General features: G+C 41.0%; 1 protein-coding gene across 1 annotated transcript in view; it reads left to right on the plus strand.

Moving 5' to 3' along the window:
- Positions 1 to 6,836: 6,836 nt before the first annotated feature.
- The window catches only part of EYA2 (EYA transcriptional coactivator and phosphatase 2), a 149,065-nt gene continuing 148,246 nt past the window's right edge, over positions 6,837 to 7,655 (plus strand). The window contains exon 1 of the mRNA XM_014525637.2: positions 6,837 to 7,507. The gene's annotated coding sequence lies outside the window, so the exon portion shown is untranslated. The remainder of the gene's footprint in view (positions 7,508 to 7,655) is intronic.

Here is a 7,655-nt window from a genome sequence, read left to right on the forward strand (position 1 = left end):
CTAAGAAGGTCTGTGTTTACTAACACGGGGTTGTGTATGTATGGCAGCTATAAAATAATTCACTTTCTTTGAAATTAGTCGGGCTGTTGTATGGCTCTCTGGAGCTTCACTTCATTGGTATTTTTTAACAGATGTTAGATTACCTGTCTGGGTGCTTCATGGCTTCAGTTCGCAAAGTGTGTTCTTTCCTTATTTATTTAAAATAGGTTAAATGAACTGGGGAAAAATCAAATTAGTTATAATATTTCTGAGAACTCAAATATGTGTTTTATTCAGTTTCTGCTCTGGGGAATTCCTCTAAACTTATCTTTCTGTAATAACTTAGCATGCTTTAGAGTGTTTATGAAATGAACACTGAAGGTAGAGTATTTCTCACAAATACTTTAAAACAGCCAGATTTACTTATCTGAATGGAACAATTAGTCTGGCAGGATTGACTCATTCTACCTGCCTGTTCCTTTTTGTGGGAATGTAACTCTTGCTGTGAAAATGTTGTACTAAGCAAGCCTTAGTTCCGCTCATAAATCAGCCTGATGAAAGGTTTGAAAGCCTGTTTCTATGGTGTAGTTAAATTACTACTGAGTAAGTGCAACTGAGTTTGTCCTTAGTTTTTCCATGAAGCATAATGTAACTTAGACAGAAGTTAGGTTAAGCAACAGATTAGCGTAGAGAACCAGACAAGAGTTTCTGAGCTGAGTAAAATGAGGCAAATAATATTTAAATATAGATCTCCAACATATTTAAGATAAAATTTAAAAGTTTGTCTAAAATTATTTCATTTTACTAGTCATGAAAAAGTGAGACCTGGTATCACATGCAGACAGGCCAAGTGAGAACATCCTATCAAAAAGAATTGAAGTTGATTTAATTCATCTCTCCAAAGCCAAACTTGCCTTTACAATTCTCTCTCTGGATTATCACCATCTCTGGAAGAGTTCACATATGAGCAGAGTCTCATACTGTTTATGGATTCAATGTCTTTTTTCATTCAATGTGAAAGAATCTCAGGATATCCATCATCCATTCTGTGCCAGAATCTCTTAATAGCAACTACAGGGATTTTGGTGCTCTTATATCTGATAGTTAAACTACGCTTAATCGGGATCTCTATCAGAACACTCTTCCTTTTGCCAGCTGTTGGGGGAACAGCCTAGAAGAGCAGTTCCCAATCTGTGGTACGGGTACCACCCTGGTATGCAGGCAACCTGTTAGTGATACACAGTAACAGATTTATTATAATTACTTTATATGACAAAAATTTGCTGGTTGTACTTAAAGTTGTATCATTTTAAATTGGTGGTGCACAATCTGTCAGAGTTTGGGAACCACTGGCCTAGAACAAGACGTAGCACTACATGGGTAAGAAGACAGAGGCTAGACTAGTTTACTGTCTTCAACTCCTGCAGTTCTAGTCATCCTTCCAAAGTTACAACATACTTGTGGTTTGCTGTTCCACTCTTGAAGAAATAGATTCCAAAATGGTAATTTCTGAGTGGGTTTGGCAATATGTGGAGGTCAGTTTTCTTACAGTGCAAGGTTGAGAATGATCAAATATTCATAACATAAAGCTAAGTTTGAAGGAGAGACTTACAGGAGGAGAGAAAAAGGGGCAGGGAAGGGTGTAGAGCAAAGCCCACCAATACCTGAGAAAGCTAGTCAACTACACTTTTACCTTCCATCTGTGCTCACAGTACAATCCCTGTAACATGACTGGACTGCAACTTGCTTTAGGACTAAAGGAATAGGCCTACCCTACAAAGAGAACCCTCCTTTTGAGTAAAGATGAATATAAGTATCATAATAACAATCCAACGTTGAAGATGTACTGATGATGTTCCAAATACTCTATAATTACTGGCTATGCATGTGACTAGACCAAGTCCCCAACCCTGCTCTCAAACAGGACAGAAGTGAATACACAAGCTGAGTTAATGCCCCAAATCTTCTGGGAGATTTTCCTCACTAGTCATTGAAATAACATAAAAAACCTCAATGTAAAAATAGTGCCCATCCACCTTTCACATTCCTCCACATCTCTCTGCTTCAAACCTTAAATCCTTTCAGGCACAGCAACCACTCTTGTTTGCTTTTTAATCAGTGCGCAATGAGTGGACTGCACCTGAGTGAATCTGCATTTCATGTAATGTTCCAACCCCTGCTTATACGATGGAGAGAAAGGAGAATTCTCCTCTTGTTGGAGCATTTTTTTGCATCCTGTTACATTATTAAAATATTATGGGGGGGGGGGGGGGGAACTTGTGGGGAAAAAAAGATAAATTAATTTTCACATGCAAAACTAACTTTTATGCAAATATAGCCACAAATGAAATGTCGTTATTCTACTGACAAGCGTGGTTTTTCACAGTTAAGTTTGGTAGCATTCCACCCTGAAAAAATCACCAATCACGTGTACAAGCACCCAAATATTTTACACACTATCTTTGTAGAATGTAACTATGTTCACAGTGCAAGTAGCTTTTCCACTGTGAAAGAAAGATGATCCTTCTTCTAAACTGAAAAAAATGCAGACAAGACAGCCTTTTCAAACACTAGGCAAAAGTTCTGATGTGCTTTTTTTCCCCTTCAAGCCAGAACTACAAATGGATTCACATAGCCTTTCTTGTTTTGGTACCAGGGACCAAATTTTCAGCTCAAGATTCCTTTTAAACAAACAGAAAGGGGAAGGGGACATAAAACTAAAAAACAAGCAGGCATATTTGATCACTTAGTGATGAAAAGATCAGGCACTCATCGGGTGCAGGGTTTTATTTTTGTGCATTGTGTTAAAAATTGGAAACCATATGTTTTAAGAACAGCTTCAATAGTATCAGTAGCTATGGTCCTCCTCTCAGATTACTTTTTACTGCCTGCCTAATTTTGAGCTTTAATAGCTAACATGCACTTTGTTTATCAGTTACAAATGTTCTGAATTTGAGTGAAGTAGAAGGCTAAGCAACACAGATTGGTCCCTCATCAGTACTAAAGAAACAGCTAGCAATTTGTTTAATGCTAATGTTGCTCAATTTTTACTTTTTACAGATAAATAAATATTCATGACAAATAAATAGACCTACACAAAGAAAATGGATTCCTCCCATTCTGAATGATGAATGTGAGCTATGAGCACAAGGGCCCTTTGTTACAGCTTTGTTGTTGTGTTGAAGACTCATTCCTACAAGGTGCTAAGCACTGATTCAGCAGAGCACCTCAGCACATGCCTAAACTTGGAATACTCACGTTGAATATAAAGTTAAGCGTGTACTGAAGTGCTTTGTCACACAGTTTTTGAGCCGACTCTGGTATTAGTTAAGCACATGCTTAAGTTCTTATCTGGATTAGAGCCAGTGACTTTAGAGTCCTGCAAGATTACACTCTGCTAGCCAGCAATATCCTTTTTACTTACACCTGATGTTTTTCTATATGACAGAGAGAACAAAAATAATCATTCTTATATTGCAAAAACTTTGGGACAAGATGCCTCTCTATTTTTAGCATACTTTGTAAATGAATTAAGTTATAATAAGGATCATAATAATTCAGAATGTTTAAATATGGAAAAGCACATATTACTCCTGAGAAAACCAGTCAGGGTCCCATTATATCCTTTTTTATCCCCTTCTGGGCTAGCAGGGCTTCTCACCTTTCTAGTTGTATATCAGAAAATGGTTGAAGATCCTAATTTAAATATGTCAGCATTGTTCCCCTTTTCTGACAGAGTTGGATAAAATGGAGAAACCTGTTAGTCCTGATTAACAGTGTCAGGTCATTCCTGAGTATCAGGTAAGCCTAGGAGAAAGTTGTTAATTTTCCATCCTCACAGAATACGCTATTTCTACAAATCACACTGTTTTGTTCCAGTTCCTCAATCCTCAGCTACTTACCCAGCAGGTTGCCATGGAGCTGGGGCCTCTGGGCTTCCATCTTTTTTAAATCCTACCTGGTGGGCTACCACGCAATAGAGGCTACCCCGATCCTCTAGGTGGGCAGCTCCCTAGCTGACTGGGTCCCTACTCAGGAGATAGGAAGGCTTCCTGGCTGCCCAGATCTCTGAATAGTTGTCTACTCAGCTCCCTGGGACAATGTAAGAGCTATGTATGTAAGTGTCTCTCTGACCTGACTTATAGGATGGGAAGCCAATGAACCATAGAGGCAACTTAGGTGCTGTGTGAAATTGTTTGAAAAAAGAAATCCATTTTAGAAAACCCCTAAATAGCTAGTTTTAAATATTCCCAACCCGTTGGAAATTTGGTGTGCTGGAATTTGTGTTTAGATTCTCGACAAAAATATTTGTTTGGAAGCATGAAGTTTTCCATGGGATAGAAATTCCAGTTCCTGCAGCACAAGACTGAATTCACTGCACTGCTTCAATTCTGTTTTGAATAATATTTTTATCTCTTTCAATTCCTAGAAGACACGGGACCAGTTCCAAATTAAATGCCACCCACATCTTGGAGATGCATAAGAAACCAATTTTGCATGCTTGGACACAGCTATAATAGTGAAGGAAAGCAGCATATACAGCTCCACATTTCTCACAGTTTAGTAGGATGTATTTACCCATTTTTCATAACAATTCTGGTGAATAAAATCTGTGGACAACTAAATGCTGATGCCATTCAGGTTCCATTTCAATGTTATATTATGCATAAGCTAGAGAGAGCAGTCCCACTTGTGCTGTGCGAACTCATAGACTTGATCCTTTTCCCAGGTAGTGCTGCAGTAAACAAATCTCTCTTCCAATAACATGAGGAAAAGCTCTAGAAATTGTGCCCGTTGAGGGAAAGAACGTGTTTTTCTTGCTTGCTTAGAGCATAAAAGACTGTCTGGTATATAGAATTTGTAAGTATAGATTCTGCTTGCTACCAATTCACTCATTTCCTTTCTTACAGCTGTCTTTTCCACGAAACCTCTATCTGTTGTTGAAATCAACAGAGGCAGCAAACCCTTCCAGAACAAGCACAGGACGGGGTGTCAGGGAAACCCAGTTTTAAATTTTGACTCACTCTCTGGCCCTGTGGCTGAAAACCGGGAGCAGATTCCATCTATTGTGTTTGTACAGTGCCTAGCACAGTTGCTGTGACATGCTCTGTCTCTGATGTGCTCATTTACACATTTGACACAGAGGAGAAAATGCATGGAGCATACTTCTCAGCATTGTGATCAGAAATGGCGCAGAAGTATCACAGACGTATCCCCAGGCACTACACAAAACAAATATTAATAATTACTTAAGCACATGCCTAGCTTTAAGTTCACAAGTAATGTCATTGACCATATCCAGACAACTCAATGTGTAAGTCAAGCACCTAAATAACTACGTTATTAAATCATGGCTTGAGTGCTTTATCCATACTTATTTACCAATGTTAAGGATTTAGCTTCATACAGCTAATGTGGCAGTCAGATGACTGGGGAAGAAGGAACTGCTGCAGAGGCAAGTCCTAGAGACAATCACATACTGATATCTTGGTAGACCTGTCACCAGATGAGAAATTCTAGGTGAAAAAAAGCCAGAGAAGAGTTAATCCAGGCTAGTGATCTAGGCTGATTTAATGTGTGAAAGCTGCCTGAGTTCAGAACTGCAGAGAAACCATGGGGAAATCGTGGGGTTAGTGCTGTGAATTGATGGAAAGTAACAACTGAAAAAATGTTGGGGGTTTTTTAGGGCAGCAAGAGGTAGTTCGTGCTAGGAAGTTTGCCAGCTGATTCTCGGCACTATGTCCTCTTTGGATTGTAGGAACACACTTCGCACTCAGACTGATCTAAGTAATTTTGATAGTAAAAACAGCTGTCTGGTAGAAATGATGTTTTTGTTTCTTTGTCAAAAGCTTGAGTTAAATCCATGAGGGCTGCAAGTTGTTTAGATCTTGAACTCAACACCCTTTGTGCTTCCTGGGATTTTCCCACAAGGACCCTCCATTGCAGTTCATGTGATTTCATTTTCCTGAAGTTTCTTCTTGAAGAAAGGGAGGTAGATAATATAAGCTATTGCCATCGGGGTTTACTGTTGTCCTCTGATGCCTTGTCAAAATTGGGTAGCCATACCTGCCCAGTTTGGTGGAAAAGGTGAAAAGGAAAAGCACAGCACAGAAATGTAACTTCCCTAGGATTCCCGTGACTTGTATGCTGAAAGACCACATTCCCAAATACCATCGGCCTGGGAACGTGCACATATTAGAACATATAGTTGTATGCATATATATGTGGTAGTGTGTATCAGTGTATATGTGTGTGCACACGTTTGTGTATGAGCCGCATAGGCGGATGAAAGGGATGTGAGTGAAGTGGGTGCTGAGAGTACGTGTTTGCACACATGGAGTGGGGAGGGGGGGGATGTGTGGAAAGTACAGTATGTTTATGTACTTGGAGAGTAGAAGTGGATCTGTTCATTTCCTATGTTTTCAAATGTGCCCGTATGAGTGTTCACTGAGTGTGGGTAGGCAGATCCCCTGTCAGAGACAGATGTTCCCCTGAGGAAGACGGAAAAAATCTGAGGGTAGTAAGTGGAAAAGTGCATAATTTAGATTTTGAAGAGCTCTGCTCCATGACAGCTCCATGTGTGTCAGTGGCATGACACAGGGGAGCAGATACTCATATGTTTGCTGGATCTGGTTTGAAAACTCGGGTTCCACCCTATGTTACAACATGTATCCGACGAAGCCGTCACAAAAAGCATGCGGTAGAATTACACATCATCACATCAAAAGACTTTACTGGATTTTGTTATAAAATATGAAAGCATTGTTTAACGTACTTCTTCAGCCAAACAATTAACATTTTATAACAAGCAGATTGTTGACAGTAGCCGAAGAAGCAATATAAACTCAAGAGAGGGGGAGAAAAAAAGTCAGTCTATCAAGCTCAGAGCTCAAATGAGAGAGAAAAAAAAAAAATCAAAGGTCATAATTAAAAAAAGAAATCAAAATGTGAAGGTCAGTTGAGAGTCAATATACTAGCAGGTGTGTTTAGAGAGCTAAATCTATGAACATCCTGGTAATAATTCGTCCTATATGAAAGGTCTGGGAGAAGTCAGGATGAAATCACTGCTGAGGTGGGAACTTGCGGAGTTGCCAGCTCTAGTATTTTTATAGCCCGGCTCCCAGCCTCTGGTGTCTGACTTGAGAGACCGGGCTCTGGGGAACGCGCTCTCCTCATGCGAGGATCCTGAAATGAAAGGTTTTCTTTTAAAAAAAAAAAAAAAGCGTAGGGAACAGCTAGAGCAGGGTCCGTGTCGGGGTTCATTCGCCTTCCCACCTGGCTACCTGCTTTTTGAAGGAAAAAAAAAAGTCTCATGATGTGTCAAGATCAACTCATGACTGCGTGTGGCCAGAGTTGTTCAGATCGACTGAGCGCAGCTCCGCGTTGTGGGTCACTCTAGCTCCCGCCCTGCACGCGCGCACAGGCGCGCACACACCCCGCTCCAGCAGCGCGACGCCGGGCGGGACCCCACCGCTCCCCAGCGCCCTCCACCTGCTGGGAGGGAGCCGGAGTGTGGGCAGAGGGCAAGGTGAGGGCAGAGGCTTCACGGTGCGACCGGGCATGTGCGGCTCGCTTGCACATGCTCACTGCGAGCTCGCCGGGACGCGGAGGGCACGCTGCGAAGCACGGCGGATTCTGCTCCAGCCCCGGCTCCGGACCAGCTGCCCCAGCCTCCC

Source organism: Alligator sinensis, unplaced genomic scaffold (assembly GCF_000455745.1).
Source record: "Alligator sinensis unplaced genomic scaffold, ASM45574v1 scaffold76_1, whole genome shotgun sequence".
Lineage (NCBI taxonomy): Eukaryota > Metazoa > Chordata > Crocodylia > Alligatoridae > Alligator > Alligator sinensis.